This window comes from Poecilia reticulata, linkage group LG21, assembly GCF_000633615.1.
Source record: "Poecilia reticulata strain Guanapo linkage group LG21, Guppy_female_1.0+MT, whole genome shotgun sequence".
NCBI classification, from domain to species: Eukaryota; Metazoa; Chordata; class Actinopteri; order Cyprinodontiformes; family Poeciliidae; genus Poecilia; species Poecilia reticulata.
Window position 1 is genome coordinate 12,719,000 of NC_024351.1, and position 19,320 is coordinate 12,738,319.

Below are 19,320 nucleotides of genomic sequence, written 5' to 3' on the forward strand. Positions count from 1 at the left end.
AATCATACTCGGGAGAGAGACATCAGAAATCCCCTTAATGGTGAAACAGAATGGAAATGGTTACAAAAGCCCCACATTCATTGAAGGAAATGATCAAAATGGATATTTTAAAGCAACTGCTAATTTGGGTAAATTAAATCTGAGTGGGGAAAAAAAGTCTTATATTAAAAACAAACCAGTACCACACATCATCCCTCTCAATTTCTGCTGTATAAATGCGATGGTGTGCAAAAACCCACTAGATATTTGCCTAAACTTTCCCCTATTAACTGTAAATGTGACAAATTATGATTTTCTCATYATCTCTAAAGGTCACTGTTGGATCACAGCAACATTTTTCTCAATAGTAAAATATACTTTTGCAATAAAAATAAGATTTTTAGCCAATCGAGACACCATCATTGAGAACATGACCATTTAAGTAATAATGTGGAACAGTTGTAAAGTTTTCCTCTGATTTTAACTTGGAATAAATTACGACACAAAAACAATGCCTTAGTGTTTTCAAAAATATAGATTCAAATACATATTACAAACAGTTATATATTGTATTATGAGCAAAATGTTGAAGGGAAAAGTTTGTGCTTAAATGTAATAGCTCTGTTCTTGTGTTTCTAAATTTAAACTCATTTAAAAGACAGACAACTTTTCATCTGAGAGCGTAAAGAAGCAAAGACACAATGGGGGAGAACAAGTAGAGAGAAGAAAAAAACAACAAAGAATAAAATTTTAATAAAATTAATAAAAGAAAAGCTCAAATCTAATTCTCTTTGAAAACGATTTGTGGCTTCAGCTCAAAGACTTCCACCGAGAAATTCTAATTGTGTGCAAAGAAAAACATGACTTGCGTTTTTCTTTTCTTCCCCCTGCAGACTTTGACAGTGAGGTGGCGTCCACATTATGCCTCGGTGAGATGTGAGGGGGGAGCTCTGAATGTGGCTGCTGTCTTTTTCCTTCAAATGTGAAATTGTGGATATTGTTTTCTATATTACTTTTCTGCTAATACAAAATCTACGGAAGCAGTGGAAGGAGGAATAAAGCAAAGGTTTAAGTGAGGAGATGTGTTTGTGCACCTGTGTATGCAGGTCCAAGCAGCGTCTTCAAAAGGTAGTAAATTTAAACTCACAAAGCTGCTTCACATAAGTTATAAAACATTTATCATCATTGCATCAGGCTTTCTCTTTGCATATTTTAAACAGCAGCTTGTAGTGGTTAGGGGCAGGATGTGCTTTGCACTAGAGCCATCAGTCCATATGTCCACTTTGCATCACACCTCCATTTCAGCAGCAGCTTTTAACTGTCTCATTAGCCAACAGATGTTTTTGAAGCTCTGACTCACAAATATGCAACATCTCATTTCCATTTGTGAGTCATTTTTCAAAACCCAGTTTACAATTGAATTGCTTTTATTGTTGCTTGTGGTGCATCAAGACCCGTTCCTTTTATTTTATAAATATTGACATATACATGTTAGTTTTAGAGGTATTAAAAAATGGTGCTCCTTTATTTGAAGGTGTCTGGATTTCTTGTCTGAATAAAAAAGTTTTGGTTTTTTTTTTTTTGTTGTCATTATGCACTGATGTACACAATCAGTTTATTTACACCCAAACAAGTTGTTAAAAGAAAAATGTGTGACAAATGAAGTGAATATCAATTTTCGTACCAACTTCAGAAGACCAAGGCTGAACGGATCACACCAAAGCTGCATTATGTCTCTTACGGCAATATCACTACCCAATATGCATACCGTGAATAACTGATTGGAGTGTTCGTTGAATATTTTAGACTAAAATATTACCAAAGTGAAGCAGTGTAAACTGAGGTTTGTCATGTAGATGGATAAAGCTAAAACCACAGGTCATCTGTGTTAAATTTGCTGGGATAGGCAGACAGCTACACATCATCTTTTAATCTATCTGCAGTTTAGTTAATGATATAAACTAAGAAAACTGAGGATAAGAAAATAACTGTGAATTTTAAAGTGTAACTGGGAGTTTTAGAACTACAGGAAGCAACATACTATGAGCCCAACTGAATACAACTATGTTGGTCTGTTTTATGTGGGCCCCTCAGTTCATGTTACTGATATCTGTACAAACTTAAAACGCTAAACATTTGTGCTCCAAGCATCAGATTGTTCAGACAGAGGAATCTAGGCTACATGAGTAATAATGAATCAGATCTATACAGCCAATTGCCTCTATGACAAGCTGATCAATTATTTATGTAAGCAGAGGAATTTTGGGAAGGGAGAGGAAATCATGGTTGGACGATAGGTACATTGATTGTCCCCTGCAGGTTTGTATTTTATGTGCCAAAACCAGTGATGTAACTTTGTCACCTCGTAATTATTGCTGCCTTCTAGTTTCTGTGTTGTGAAAGTGACGATGTCCCTAATAACTTACAAAAACAACAAAAATAGCCAAATATTTGAGCCGAGTTCAGTGAATGATCACAGCATGAAGTATTTTATGATGATATGTTGATTAGACCTCTTATTCTCTAGTTAACAGTGAGCTATTTTTGCATTTGCTTCTGATGTTAAACCATTTATCTGTTTATAAAGGTATTTTTTCAGTCATATACAGTCTTTTCAATATGATTTCTGGTTGCATTAGGGATTTTTATACTCTTATTTTCCACAAAGGTAATTTACAGTACGGCTCAGCTATATAGCAATTAGTAAACTGAGTCACAATCCGCTTTGGTCTCATTGTGGGCAACAGAATGCCTCCTCCAACATAACAATGTGTGAGCCTGTACTTATCGGGTGTTACATGATCTTAAGTTTTTAGTCACAACCAACGCAGATCCCCAATGAAAAATCTACGATTTCAGTTTTAATTTGTCTAGGTCTGCTGATGTAATCTAAGATATATTCTAAACTAATGATATATATATATATATATATATATATATATATATAAATATATGCACATTTCACACCTTAACCACACAGTAAGCAGAATGGTTCAAACAAAGAAACTATTAAAACATTGGCTAGATGTCTAATAATTACAATTCAGCTTTTTTTCCCCTGCATATTTATTGAAATCAATAAATAACGTAAATAAAGAGTTTCTTCAACCTACCACTAAAAACATTCCATCAAAACATGTAATTTTTTTCTACTAGTTACTTTAGAGACTTCTGAACTGGTTTCAAATCTATTTCATCAACTAAAAAGACTCCTAAACAGACCAACAGAGGTTCTGGTGCCAATTTGTTGCAGTTGTTTAAAACAATAAAAAAACGTCCATCATTTGCCAATGCTAAAACTACAACTCAAACAGTGCAGAAAACTGACGTCATCATTCACAATTTCTCCTTCTGTTCGATGATTGGTCTTCTTCAAATTCTTCCAGGGAAATCCAAGTCAATGGGAGAAAGTCAATACCGAGACGCAAAGCAAGATTTGAATCGTAGGCAATGGCCAGGCTACAAAAAACAGTTTTGATTTGTACATTTTTTAATTCAAATTGTGGAAAAAAAGGGAATTCTGTGGTTTCTTAAAAACATTAAAATCTTCTCGTTTTTGCGCTTTTTAGCTGAATGTGACTTCACCTCTCACAACACAGCTTAGAAGAAACTTTGGTTTCAAACCATTTTAAAAATCACCAAGAAAATTACATGGTATTTCAACTTTTCAAACTTTTTATGAGTGTATTATTACCCAGGATTCAAATCTAAAATACAGATGATTCATGATGAAACTCTCACGTTATGAAAAAGAATTATGGTTTCTAAGAGCAAGAATATTAAATATAAAACTTTTATTCTCGTTAAAAATTAAGTTACTTGGCTTTATGCAAAAACTTTGACCCTCTCTGCCCCTTTTCCTCCCAAGCCATTCATGACAAAAAGTGTCATTAAAATAGTACAGACAAATGGCAGAGTGTTTTACTCAGACAGCAGCACTGAAGCCACCTGATCATCTTCGATAGCTGCCTCCGCACCACCACTAAGAACCCTCTAATCTGTGCCAATCAGATGACGCTAAACAACCATTTGTTATGAATTGGACAGAAGTGCACACCCCCTCCCCATTTCAACAAGCGCTGTAGACCTAAGCAAATAGCTGCGATGTAGCAAAAGCAGGCACAGCAGTCATGGTGACAGAAATAGCAGAGTGGTGAATAACAGAGAAAAGGAACTGGTGTAATTAACATGGTGGCTGGAGGCTGATGCGCTGCAGAGAGAGAAAGAATCAAACAGAATGGAGGTTGTTTTTTTTGTTTTTGTTTTAAAAAGGGATGTTAAATGTGCAGAAAAAAGGATGAGGAAGTGATAAAGTATGATAAACAAGAGAAAATAATTCTGGGGAGAAAAACACTTTGATCCCATAAACAAAAAAATGTTAGTTCCATTTGTAAACAGCCAATTTGAAAAATAAATGTACAGAATTGTTGTAAATAAAAAACACATTGTATAGAGCAATCTAATAAGTAAATATGTTGACATATAAGAACTTTACACTTTAGAATCTAAAACTAAATTCACTAATATGCTGCAAAATGTTGCATAACTCCTCAGAAATGAGGCAAGAGCAGGAGAGAGACACACACACCGAAATACAGATAATTGCATGTTTTCCAAGAGAAAAAACTGCCTCAGTTCATCATGTCTGTCATGCTGAGCTCCATTATACTGACAATACTAAGGTAATGCTTTACTTCTTATTTATTTCTAATAGCCAATTTAGGAGGCTTTTTAGTCCAAATCCTTAAAGCAAATGTAACTGGATAAACTGCAGAGAGAAAATCATTGATTATTGCCATTATGAGAGAGCTGCAGATTTCCAAAATGGCGCAGCACTGCGTGGGCAACAGTGAGCTGGAACAGGGCTGCAGTATGAGCAGAGGGAGAAGGATTGAGAGCGAAAGCAGATCAGTCTTCTGTGCAAAGATAAGCAGCAGCAAAATGCACAAGGTGGAACATGAAATAAACATTTACAGACTTTGTTCTGATGTTAGACGTTTGAGTATTGGCGTCTTGCAGCCTTAATTGAACACAGGATGGGTCTAAAACATAGAAACTGGAAACTAATTCAACAATTACAAAGCAAGGTATTTAACTAGTAAAATGATTAAAACAAACAAATCGATCTTCGGTGATTACAAGAAGTCAATCTAATCATATGGGGAAGTTTCATGCCAGCAGTTATAAATCCCTGGAGGTATTTTTGACATGTTTAAGAAAAATAAATAAAAGGTATCTGTGCAACACTAAACCGAATGTGAAGTGTTTTCCAAGKATATTCATATTCTGATAAATTACTACGCGCAGTGGAAAACTAACCAATTATACTCTACTTGTGTTGGCCCATCACATTAAATCGTACATGTTAATACATTAAGCAATACKTTATGCTARTCAAAAAGCTGAAGGAGTCAGAGTAGTACCCTCTGGTGTCTTATTAAAATAATCCCAATCATCACATCACCCGCAAAAGGTGTTAAACTACGTTGGTGTTTCCAAGAMAAAATGAAGAGGACACATTTTAAAAAGTGATGAAGTGTTTTTGTCCTCTAAAACAGCCACAGTGAGGAAGCCATAAATATAATGTGTAGTGTGCCAGCATGTACTTTTGCCAAGGAAGTTGTCTCACATTCCAACAGGAAACACATCTAAGCCACTTCCTGCTTCCTCTGAGGAAGTCACGAGTCGGATAGGGCACCGGTGAGCCAGTCAGCCTCAAAGAATCAACTCTGGGTACATGTGAATTTCCAAGACTACTAAAATAATCAGCTTAAGTGTTAAGGTATCTTAGCACTACTCTTCTGTTTTCTTAACACATCCTGTTTTCACTGAGAAAYGTGTGCATTGATTCAGTGTTTATCTTTGCTTTCAACTTTAGGTTCTTTTTTTACAAATGTTATACGCTGTGTTTTTCTATTTACAGCTTCTGCCTTTTCTTAAAACTCTATAGAGGTGAGCATCTTCAGTTTGTGGCCTTTGCAATAAAGATGTGATTTACCCACGCATAAGTAAAACCKAAAAGCAGAAAGCATCTAAAGGCTGAAAATGGGGGGGAATAGAGGCCGATCTTGTTTTCTGTTTTACAGAGTTAATGCAAAGAGGGATGGAATTTATTATTCACATAAAAACCTGTCTGGATTGCACGTAATTACACATAATGTTCAAAATATTCATGAAAGGTTATTCTAAAGATCACTTGATGCACTGTGCCAGACAAGCATGCCTGTATATTTATTATTTGTTTTATTTYGTAAAGGAAAATAGCATTACAAGTCAGCATGTACTGTCAAAAGGTTTGAGAAATAAATTAACTCAAACATGAAACATTTCCTTTTTGTCAAATGCATCCCCTCTCCGGTGAACACAGTCATTACCCGCGAGCTGGCAAAGGTGGCGACAGTCCTGAGTAAGATCCGATTCACAATGATGAACTAATTTGCTGGAAAACTGCCGGACAGCACTGACCCAAGGTTACACCGAGGCCACTGTCAACTCCTATACACAGTCGAATAAATTGCATCATTTGCACTGGGACTGCGGTTGACAGGTAGGCAAAGGTTTTTGCCCAATTACCGGAAGAAAGGGATGAAGCTGGATAAAGCGAACCACTAGATCGAGCCTAATGAGGACGTGGTATGATTGCTGTGGGACTCAATTGTGCCCACAACACAGCTATTCGATTGGTACAGAATGGCCAGAATTAAGTAGCAGAGCGAGTGACGGAGATACGGAGGGAGGGAGAGAGATAATGGAAGTGAGAAGGATTGATTCCTCACTCAATGTGAGAGTATGTGGGAGGATATGAGATGCTGCGACCAAAAGTGGGAAAGAGATAGATGCGCAAAAGTAAGTTAGTAGTCACTCCATCAAGTAAGCCGTGTTCCACTCTTTTATAAAACATCTAACTATTTATAAACCGGTGGAACTGTGTGGAATGCAATACAGAGCCTCCCATCGGTCCCTTATCAAGACTAAACATGGAAGCAATCAAAGCAAGCTCAATTTGTTTACTAGCTGACGTTCAGTCACCAAAACACATTCGTCACAATATCCCAGTTGAAAATCAACCTTAAAAAACATATTTTATACATATTTCTTAAATTGTCTGGGTATTAGAGCACATAGGGGCTTTTCTTTATGAGTTTAGGCGTTCCACCCGAAAGGGAGAAACAGTTTTAAGTAAGAAGGCGCTGTCAACAGGTGTACAAGGAATATGTTCGACTTCAACTGGGCACTGAAGAGATGTAAAAAAAAAAAAAGGGGGGACCTGCACAATGATCAAATACCACACCGGTGCATGTGGGTCACATGAGACATTGCAGTACAAGTAAAACACTGTTATGCAGCTCTGACATTTACTTCAAGCCAACAATTGCTGGCAACAGTTGATGCAAATTGGTAAAATACTTTTTTTTATTAGTCTCTCAGATAAACAATTTATCTAAATTGTCAGCCCAATTGATCAAAAATTATCATCATCTAATACTAGTCAACTTAAACACCAGGTAAAGTAAACTATGTGCTGCAGCTAAGTATCATAGGCACACCAACAAAGAAACAAAGTTTGGACACCACTATTAATCATTTCATAATTCAACGCTCGTTTTTGTTTGTGTCTTTGACTTGGGATGTTTGCCTGGAAAAGATCAAACCCTGCTAAGTGACTGCTTTGTTGAAAGGGAATGGATAGACCCGGACTGCGTGGGAACATTGGGCCCCAAGAGTGTGCAGAACGCCATCACGACTCAAGTAATTTGCTTAGTAGGCCGTACACCTTCACTGCATGAACAGATGTGGACACAAACACTGGGTACTGCTTCGCACATGTTCAGCTGTGTGTTTACCTACGGCGGCTCATCATATGCTCGCTCACTCTCCTCTTAACTATTTAGTTCCTAGATTAGATGATGAGTTTGGCGTAGTGGATGTGTAGCTTTAAACCTAATATGCACATACTAGCATATAGGTGGAGTCAGATGTCTCCATTTAAAAGCAAATACCATTTTTTTTATAATATTATATTGTATATATCTGTATTGAAAAGAAAAATGTTGTTAATGTTTTGGTGATAAATTTAATAAAAAGCATTTTATTAAACTTCCATGTCCTTCCTGTTGCTTTTAATTTCAGATGATTAAAAATTTTTTAAATGTGATATTTTTGTAATATCAAAAGCTAGGTACATAAAATGTCAATTTGCATTTGACAAAACGTGATTGCCAACTACAGAATATTTAGTACATTTGCTTTTCAAAGCTCCAATGATTTTAGTGTTTTTTAAAAACAAATTCCTCGTATTCTGTCCACCCCTCTTTAGCGGCTAATTTGTTCCCACTGTCTTCCAGTTACATCCTTGTCTAATTATAAGCCATTCTCCCATTTTCCATTATCGTCATCTTCTCCTCCCTGGTGTTTTTCTTTAACCCTTCTTAGAGTTTTTCATTTTTTCTCCTCCCTTATCCCCCCTTATACATGTGCGAAGATAGCAGTTTTTGTATCTGTGTGTGTGTGTGTGTGTCAGTCTGTGTGGGAGGTGAACAGCATTGCTGGCTGGAGGAGGAGGTGAGAGAGAAAGAAAAAGAAGCGAGAGAAATACGGAGAGAGGGAAGCAAAGAATTTACTGGAACAAAACATGCTGTTTCAAACTCGTAGATAAGAGCCGCCTACTCACTAGTTTCACTTCAAAGCAGATTAGTCTGTGTTTTTGTTTTACATGCTATATTGTCACTGGTATTTAGTTATTACTATTAGTTTTTTGTATTATTTTTAGCCCCCTACGGAGCTACTCAGCAATAATCTCACTTTCATCTATAAGTTTACAGCTTGATTACTATTTGTATCCTTCTAATGTCAGACATATGTTCAGCCAAAATGTAAGAAAAATAGTTGTATAAGGTTTTGGAATGATTTGGAATCACAATATTTTTTTTTGTCTAAATTGCTGCATGTTGATTTTAAGATAAAAAGCAATAAAACCTATAACCACAAACTTTTGTGTCCATTGATCTGACTGAAGGATGAGAAAATGCATTCCTTGTTTAGTATGACTAAAAAATATTTTAGAATTGGATTAGCCATTTATAATATTGCTGATTATTTTAAAGATATCAGTCAGAATAAAAGTACATTTCTTTCTTCTCTTCATTATGATGTTTACAACCCTCTCAGTGACCTGTTGCCATGATTTGCATCTACCGCAGTAAAACTCAATCCAACCGACTGAATACATTACTGACATGCAAAAAATGAATTTATAGCACTCAGATTATAAAAGGTTAAGAATACTTGTCTCATGTCGAGCTCTCTCTTTTTAAGATAAAGTGCAACAGAATAGATTCCCATCTTTAGATTATATCAGCACAAAAAGTCAGAATCCCACCAACTCTAGTGAAGCAAGTTAAATACTCACCAACTCAGTTTATCACCACAGCCAGGAATTCACACTGAATATCTCAGTGTGATGGCAAACCTAAAATAAAAAGAGACAGACTTTAACACAAAGAATGTGTAATAAAATTGAACCTCTGTAACTGCAAATAAGTCATTCACTCAGTAAATGTTAAAAACTAAACACCTCAAACGAATGACATGCCAAAAAATGTGCTAGTATTAAGACTACATAAACAATTTGAGCTTCCAAAGTTAAAAAATAAACCAACGCATGATTCCAGCCACTATGTGCATTTATTTTTGGAACATGTACTTAAAAGATCGGGTCAAAAATGGATTCTGTCCAGTTTTGGTAATTCTATGTCAACTGCAATAAAATTATCTGTACAATTTCAAGAATCTCAGAAAAGAATATGATGAGAAACCAGGCAGAAAGTGAAAGCTCAGCAGCTGTGGTCATCTTTCTGAGAGAATCTGAGATTTGGTATTCATTCCCAATCAGTTTAAATTAATATGATAGTTTTTTTTTTAAAGGTGTTACAGCAACCTCTTTATTATAATGAGTTCTGAAAGCCTGTGGGAAAACGACAGTGCTAATTTTAATGTCTCTGTCAACATGGTAGTAATTCCAGTTCAAGGACCATCACAGACACTAACAAGACCTTAAAAATCATCATGTCTGTAATGAAGCACAAGCTTTAATTGACTTAGCCTAATGAAATACACCCATTAGAGTAGCTACATGCATAATCCCCATTGCCACCACTTATAGATGGATGTCAGAAAAGTGGGTGACAAGTGAAATCCTAAAACAAATGGTACAGTACAGTTAGTTAAAGGCTATAAAGAGTGTAGCATCGACAGCTCAAATCAATCCTCTGGCACGTACCGTCAGGCATACGCATACACACCGACGCACACATATTTAATTTCCTCTCCACTCTGGCTGGATTTCCTGGAGGACCAAGGCTGCAGAAGCTGCCAGCTCTACACACTGAAGAAAAACTTGTCATGAGTTCCATCTGTGTGGTGCTGTGAGTCCACTTGACGTGACTTTAAATGCGAATGGTGTTTAGAAATCGTCTGATAGATAAAACTGTAGCTGCAGCATTCTCACGCCACTGTGGTTTGACAAACGCATAAAAGATGTGACCTTTGTGTTATCCCACAGCACATCTTATTGATAAGAGCAACCTAATATTACATTCAAAGATTATATCTGAGAGTTTGAATTTCAAAAATCTAATTATGCAAAATGTTTCACGTTTAATCAGAAACGATAAAATTTGTCCATAATTAATTCCAAGCTCTTCTGAGAAATAAAAAAAGATGTGCAACACTTAAGCATGATGAATCTGCTAAACTACTGGAAACAAAACTATCTTTACCCTCATATGCAATTACAGACACATTAGTGTTCAACATTTTAGCTTTGGTTTTGCATACTGAACAAGAACTTCACTTGTAACTTAACAGAAACTTCATAAAGAAATTATGACTTGGTGATTTAGTGAACCTACTATCTTTAAGTAGTAAATATCCTGTCTTAGATTTTTCATTTGAGAACGCACATACCATTGACAAAATGGCAAAGAATATTTTCAAATAGCACTTATCACTTTTATTATGAAAATGAAACTACAAACAGTGAATATGTCTGCTGTTACTTTACAGTGATTTAGAAAGCATCTGATGCAGAGAGACGCTTCGATTTGTAATGAGACAGCACAAGGCAGCTCATTCAGATGTGTTGTTGACTCATTCAGATACCAGCAAAGGATTTCTGCAGAGGTGGTATTTAATTAGTGTTGTCCGATAAGCCTGATCAGAATAACAGATATATTTTCTCTTATGATCAGACAAAGGAGGAACAGTTTCTACTTACTTATATATAACAACACAGTGAATGCACCTCACCACCTCAACTTTCATGCTTAATCCATGAGGTCAATCTTTTCCTTTTCCAATTATTTTATGATGCATGAAGAATAAGCAGGGTTAGTGTTGAATTTTTTAAAAATATTATTCTAAAAAAAACAGTGAAGGGCTTTGCAACATGTTCAAACAAAGAAAAAAAAAAAACACGAAATACGTTCCGGCTTATCCTGTAAACATTCCAGTCAAACTTTACTACATCAACTCTGCAGTCCTTTTTACCGGCTCCGAGTATAAACTAGTCATCTTCTTTATCTCTGCATTCATCACGCTATTAGTGAACACAGCTGACCTGGACCTTGGACCTCGTTTCATTTCTGCAGTTTGGCATTCGCCCTAATGAGGCTTGCTAATAGTCCTTTCATGTCTGCCTGAAAGGAAGCAAACTGTTCAAACTGGAGCAGACATGCGGGTCTGAGGAAAACCAGAACCTGAGCCAACTATACTTTAAAGATCTGTGACTAATCGTATTGATTTGTTCTTTATTTTACCAATTTTTCCATGGATAAGTTTATGTGATTTTTTTTCCCTTTCGTTTCTATATTTCCAGTGCAGTCTACACAATACTTTTCAAAGAAATGTTCAGGTTGTTATTTGTAGTGTGACTTGTCGATTGTATTTTTTTCAAAATAACTAACATAATAAGAGGAAAGTATTTTTTGCGTAGCCCTTATGCATTACAATACTAAACTCAAAAGTGTATCAAAGTGTATGTTTTTGGCTTACGAGTTTGTAGACTCAAAATAGATGGAGTTTTGATGCATCTAAAATAAGAGTAAAAAAATGTTTTTTCTGTTCTTGACCTTTGACCTCAAGGATAAAATTCCTAATTCTCATCTCAGTCTTCTTTGTAATTAGGAGATCAAAGCTACCATCTAATCTTTTGCATTTATTCCGTGAAGTGGATAAATCATTAAAAAAAACATTTGAAATCCTTAAAGTTGCATTAATGAAATTTGTACTGGGAAAAAAAAAAAAACTTTTGGAGTCTGTTTCAAAGACAGGAGTGTAAAAACACAAAATTGGAAGAAAGATGAAGGTTTGACAGACTGAAAAAAAAGTAAAGGAAGACAGGAAAGACGTCAGAGAAGAGTAAAACCTTATGGACTGATGGAGACTGCTTATCTTGAGTCCAGGTTTATCCARATCCTTTAGCACCAGCTTTTGGTGACTAAAAGCCTTTTCAACGAATTAAACGAATTAAAAGTATTCACTTCCCTTACAGATCCCTTCTATTTTTGCATTTTGTCACAGTTACAATTCAAATAATTTAAAAAGTTCAACAATTCTATATAAAATATGAGTTTCATTTGCTGAAATGAGTGACAAAAAATATTTAACTTTTTATATTACATTTTTTTTAATATGTGCCTGTAAATGTTACAGATAAATTGAATAACTTTAATCAATCCAAAAGGTGGTTTTAAAAGGATGATCAAGTGAAAAGAAGCCATACTAACCAATCGGAACTTTGACTAGGCCACTCTAAAGCCTTCATTTGTTTTTATTTGAACCATTAAGAGGAGGGAGGGAGGGAGGTAGGTCTGTATAATATTTAATATTTTCCCCAAGTCTTCGGCATCATAAAGATGCATTTTGCAACATGTCAGGCAGAAATTTATGTTTTCTTTGGTCAGAAGTCACTTTCACCTTGGAAGGCTCCGATGGACGCCATGTTTGCCCGTTAGCTGACCCCTGGATTGTGGCCAATGATCTGTTGGAGTAATTTTAGTAAGCCAGCCACTTGGAAGGATCCATGTTTTATCCATGTTTTTGATTTCTGCAGATCATGCCGGCGGTTCAATGATGTTCCAAAGCATGAGAATTGGCTTACTTGTTAAAAGATGTCAAAGACAAGCATGTTCTATTTAGGTGGTATCCAAGATCAGCTGTCCAAATACATTTAGTAAATCACAGTTAACTGATAATTTGCTGAGGTTTTTTTTTTTGTTTTTTTTTTTTTTACAAATTTGCTCGGTTGGCGTGGATAGCTCATCTTACTTCATTTTTTAAAAGTTATTTTTTAAGTGCAATTACTTAGGAAGCAGCTCGACACAAATCATCTTTTTTTTTTTTTTGATTCATATACAGCCTTGGCTTATAATAAAGGTCATAAAGCAGATAATGTCCAGATGTCTGGCAGGATGAACAAAAAAGCAGAAGAGAATTAAAATAGTTTTCTTCCCAGGATACGACTGATATTCATGGGATCGTCCACTTATTCAGTAAGAAAAACCTTCTACAAAGTGGTAGCAGGGAATATTTGTTTCCAATCATTTTAAAAGATTTCTTAAGCACACAATGAAAAAGTGCATCAATGGTTGCATGAGATATTTATTGGTTATCAGCTTCTTAAATACAGACATACCCAGTAGAAAATAGACAAGATATGCAATGCCTTTCACACAGAAACACTCCTTCCTATTCTGGCATTAAGAAAAATAATTCCCGCTGTGAATCAGACAATGGACTATTGCTGTTCCAGACAACTGGCTTTTACATTTTTAGTAAAAAAGAAACCTTACAAAAAGAATCAGGCTCCTCCAAAATACACTTGAATTTTTCTTACATATCTAATAAAACACATGCACAATTCTTGCTATGAGTGTGATTAGGTTCTCACTTCCTGTCTAGATGGGAAACATTTAAGCAAAAAAAAAAAAAGAGTAATTATCACCTTTCAAGAGATTCCCATGTTACCTACTCAACCTCTGCTTGAACTCCAAAGCTCAGCCGTCAATGATTTACAAATGCCAAGACTGTGAAAAGAACAGTTCCAGTACAAAGGTGTAAAATCAACACCTTTTATTAAATAACCCATAAAAATACCAACCTAATAACCCATACTTAAAGAATGAGCCTCATTACAGAAGCAATTCACTAAACAGGGAGGAAGGTGTCACTACACAGAGGGAGGAAGAGAGTGTAGAGTGGAAAGCCCCGTGAAGGTTTCTGGAGGGGGGGAACCGGAGTGAATATGAAAACTCACGGTGCATCAAAATCTCTGCAGATCCCCTTTTCAAAGCCATTTCAAGACAGCAGGAGCAGCTTTGTTCCTCTGCCACCTCGTCTCACTTTCTGCCCATTTTTGGCCCAAATTCATTGTTTTAGGCACGGCTCCCTATCTCCGCTAAGTCTCAGCTGTCTGCTCTTCGCATTCCTCAGCCATAAGTCGCAGTTTTCTTCCCTCACATTCTGGAAAACAGGAACACGGGCTGGCAGAGAGTCACTGTATCAAATCCGTTTGTTGGTTAAACCTTTTCAAAAGTGGAGCTTGGATTAGACATGTTTTAACTGCTGCTGGTGTTCACAAAATCCAGACCAACTCTTGCTTGCGTTGGTATCCAGTATTCATCGACAAGCCAAAGAATATTTTGAAGTTCACCCAAGGGACACATAGGCTTTAAACGTCAGAATACATATACAACCACTAAACCCGTCTTCTTACAAAAGATGACAGAATAATACAAGCTTTCAAAAAACTTAAAAGGTGCAAACCGGTGATGACGTCAAATATCACTTAAAACGACGTGGAAAAGACGACAAATATAATAAAAAACAATGTGTGTGTGTGTGTGTGTGTGTGTGTGTGTGTGTGTGTGTGTGTGTGTGTGTGTGTGTGTGTTCCAGAGAAGCCTGGGAATCATCTGCACAGAGGAGAATTGAGAAAATGTGGCAAGAAGGAAAAGCATGACCAAGTAGCAGATCATCTGCTATGGCTGTAAATCACACTAGTGCTGAAATCTACAAGCAGGGCAGAGAGAGAGGAGAATGAGAAACAGAAAGGAGGAACCAATGTGTTTTAGACTGGAGCAGCATTCAAAGGTCGTTGTTAACGTTGATTACCTCACCTTGGTGTCTTATCACTGTGGCTTAAAACAATGGAAAATTAAATGAAAAACATTTGACTGGCAGTGTGGCTCTCTCAATAATTCAAGTCATTTAGGAAAAGCTGTACATCCTGATTTTGTTTTTGCTTACATGAAAATTGTTTTTGCTAAATGCAAGGCTAAAACTAGACTGACGAATTATTAATCCATCTTGTAAAATATTCCTGCCCTGATTCTACGTGGACAACAACACAGAGTTGTCCTACTTCCAAAAAAAAAAAAAAAAATGTAATCAATCCTTAAATTGGACTCTGTGCAGTTTCCCAGCACATCAGCAGCTGTCTAGACAGAGAATGCAGTGCAGGTCACGTAAGACACAGAGGAAGTGAAAACCAAGTAAATGTGGAAAATGCAGTTTCACAGCCTGTAAAGAAGGTTTCCAAACCGTGCACATGAAATAGGCTGTGGCTTTTGATAAATTAGCCTAGCAAAGGAGTTGAGCTTAGTCAGGAACTTCAAAAGGATTCATTTAAAACTGTCTGTCAATTCCAAAAGAGATTTAATCAGCAGCGTCAACACCAGATCCAGTTAAATTAAGATGATTTGTGGCCAAGTAAGAGGATAAAAAATATATATGTAGGATAAATACTTGCACAAAATATTTCATCAAAGAAACTGTTACAGATAGACACCAAGACAGATGGTGGAAAAAGTAAATGCTAAAGATATAAATAAGTCCAAATCTGAGTTCACAAGTTCATCTGGAAACGCTTTTCTCTTCTCTCTACTTCCCTCATCTCAACTCTAAGATGTACAGTATGTTCAGTTTCCACCGAAGAGGCAAACAGCACAAATATCAAAGATTACAGCTTTCTGTGAAGTGTGTGTCCGCTTCCATGTGCCAAGTGCCCGTCCATGAAGCCTGATTTCCATAAGCTACCTGCACCTGATGTAGACATTTCAAAGCATTACCATTTAGTCTCTGTGATCAAAGCTTCACCACAGACGAGTCTCCGCTTTTCAGCACCTCTGTCTAACCGCAGTTTGTTAAAGTGAAAACCTCAACTGCTATTTTGAGAGTCAGCTGGTCTGTGGGGAGCCTGTTGGGATCCAACCGTGTGGTAAAAACTTGATAATGAAAGCTATAAATCACAGTTCCCACATATCAAGCCTCAGAACTAATAAAACTGGGGTCCACAAGAGCCTTATACCAAAAAAAAAAACCTGCAGCTTTCCATTTTGTTTTCTTTACAACAGCTCACACCATAAACCACAGCAGTAACAGAAGTAGCTGTGGCAGTGCCAGGTTGCAATAAGGGCTCTTGGCTCTTGTCTCGCCTGGGACAAGATCTCCAAGGTGATTTGGAGTAGAGCAGCAACCCAAGAAAAAGATGTTTTTTCTCTTCTTCTAAAAACACCTTGCCAATTTCAAGTGCAATCTTCTCTACCTTTACACTGGGACAGAGATTGTAATTTAATTCTGAGTAATTACATAGAGATAGATTTTAACAAGCTAATTTATTGCTTTTTTTTAACATACAAGAGTCCCGAGCCGGAACATTAATATTGTGTTTCCAGTACACCTGTAAATCTGACGCACAACAACAACAAAACTGCTTTCCCTGGATCATGGGGGAGTTGAATTGAAAATGTTGCTTATTTTGTTTGATTAATTACAGAACCTTCAATTAACTCATTAAAACATTTTAATTGAGTCTCACAACTATTATACATACACTGTGCCAACATTCAATATCCACAATATGTATTTTGCACGACTGTCACCATGCAAACTTTGCTAGCTGTACAATGAGAAACTTGCTTAACTATATCAGCAAACTTGTTTTTTTTATCTCACAAAGTCATTAACATCGCACTCTGGGCAAGGAAAGTTAATCTAACAAACCAAATATATAATTTGCATGCAAAACTGACTTGTATGGTGATTTGATTACATTTATAGCTCTTAATGAATCCAATCTTTTAGTAGTAACAAAAAATGCCACTTCTTGACAACCGTAGCACATCTTTGCAAACATAATGTAATCTCTGCAGTTACCCAATTTTTAGCCACGAGTACAGGATCCTGCATACAACTGGTATTTCTGGAGTAGTGTAAGCTAGAAATATACCATTTCACAATCCAACAACAGTTCTCAAAGAAATGCTTTCAGCTCAAGGTAAATAAGAGAGGGATGTGTGAGGAATGTGTGCACAAGCGCTTTTAAACCCGACATCTGAAAACACAATCCCTATACTTATAGCAATTAGCCCAGTGCCTTGTTCTCGCTCTCTCTTCCCTTTGTCTGGTGCTTTCAAACCGTTTGGCGTGTCAACACAACAAAGGACCCGGTAGCATCATTACAGGCTGAGACAAAAACAAAGCCTGGCACGTTTTGCACGAGAACAGTTTGAGTTAACTAAACAACTCAAAAGGAGGTGAGATGACAACTGTATACAAAAGCAAGCACAAGTTTTCAAGGTCTAACCAACAGGAAATTACTGTTTTATAGGCTAATGTTTCCTGCAATAATAAAACCCTATTTGGTTGATGTTCATTCATTCGTTACTTTTGAAACTGAAAATTTTCAACTGCACTGTTGAAGAAGTGTGTGGTTCATTCAGGCTGCAGGAGAGAGAAAACGCCAGAGTTTCAGCAGATAACAGGAAGGCTAACACAAACACACCGATGTTCCCTTTTGAGCTTTCAAAGAAACGTTATGGATTTGGAATGGCAACATTTTGGAAATTTCAGAGTTAAGGTGAGGACAAAAGAAAAATTTCTGTTTTCATCAAACTAGCCACACTAAATGTGTAAATGGCTAAAGTAAAATTTTAAGACTGCATTAATAATTCTTTTAATCATTTTAATTTTGAGAAAATGGTACGGAAAAAAACCATTAATCATCAGCTAGAATAAACATTAAACGCTGGTTTTAAATCTTAAAGAGATAAAATAATTTAATAAAATCACTAGAGGCAGGTAAAAATAAAAATGCAAACAATTGGTCAATAAATTAAAATGGAAGCGTTGCTTATTCCCGTCATTTCAAATTTGACGCCAAGCTAATAAAAATATTATTTCAATCTATATTTTGACAAATTGCAGGAAAGTGGAGTTAAAATATTTTTAGAAGTTTCTAAATCATGTGTACTTGTGTGAAAAAAACATTTTGTATAAATAGCAGCTACAACTAAATATAAAGTGCATGCTTGAATTATTTAGGCTTTGCCAGCCAAGTGGCAAAATGCTATGTAAACCATCTGAGCAAAAGATGCTGAAGAAGATTGACATGTGCATGCTTAATGGTCGTGAGAAAAGAGTATAGAGRGGTTCCTTGATAAACGGTGCTTTTAAAAAGATGAGAGGGCAGTAGGATTAATGCTGCAGACAGCAAGCTCCATGACACTTTGACAGATGTGATGGTGTGCACCTCCCAAAGTGAAAGCCTCTTTGAATAAAAGGGTTACTGCTATGGTTTCTGAGCAGTGCCCTCAGCCCCAGAGCTCAAACCCAAAGAAAGGGTCAGGCTGTTGCTTGACTACCGGCATTTGGGGCTTTTCTTGGCAAAATAAAACAATTAAGTGCGAGGGCTGAATATTCTTAGGCTTCACCTTTCCCACCCTCCCACACAGTCACCACTCTTTCAGTATTAAAACTGACTCTTTTATTGTTAAGTATTTTACTATTTTCAAAGTTAAGTGTTTGAAGTTAGTAGCAGATAGAAAATACTATATATTTTGAAAAGGAAAGTGGGAAAGCACCTGCTGCTGGCTATCAAATTCCTGCTGACCTTTTTTTTTTTAGTTGAACCAGATTAAAGCTGGAATGATGTCAATGAAAGCAAAACAAAGGAAATGAGTTCCTGTTGGGACTTTTAACAGCAGTGCCAGAGGCTTTTCCAATAGGTCCTCTGTCTTCCCTTTAGATCTTATTGTGGCCACAGCCAAACCAGAGATAATCCAGTCAAAGGTTTTTACACAGAAACAGGTCTACCGGCCTTGAAGTCATTTACTAATCATTTTTGGAAACTGAAGGCACTGAATTCACCGTACTAAATCAGAAAAACTAATTAATTAAACTAACTAAGATCATAAACCCAGAGTCTTCTGTCCAGCATTATTAAATCACGGTTTACCCCAGTGTATTATAAGCCTGGCGGGCCACCAGACTTCACTTGCGCCC

At 36.5% G+C, this 19,320-nt stretch overlaps 1 protein-coding gene across 3 annotated transcripts in view; it reads right to left on the reverse strand.

Annotated features, from left to right (window-relative positions):
* sipa1l1 (signal-induced proliferation-associated 1 like 1) overlaps positions 1-19,320 on the reverse strand; it is a 70,626-nt gene that overhangs the window by 38,892 nt on the left and 12,414 nt on the right. For 2 of the 3 annotated variants that reach the window (XM_008397400.2, XM_008397398.2), the window contains exon 2: positions 9,389-9,448. The exons of the other annotated variant lie outside the window; for it this stretch is intronic. The gene's annotated coding sequence lies outside the window, so the exon portion shown is untranslated. The remainder of the gene's footprint in view (positions 1-9,388; positions 9,449-19,320) is intronic. 3 annotated transcript variants of the gene reach the window in all.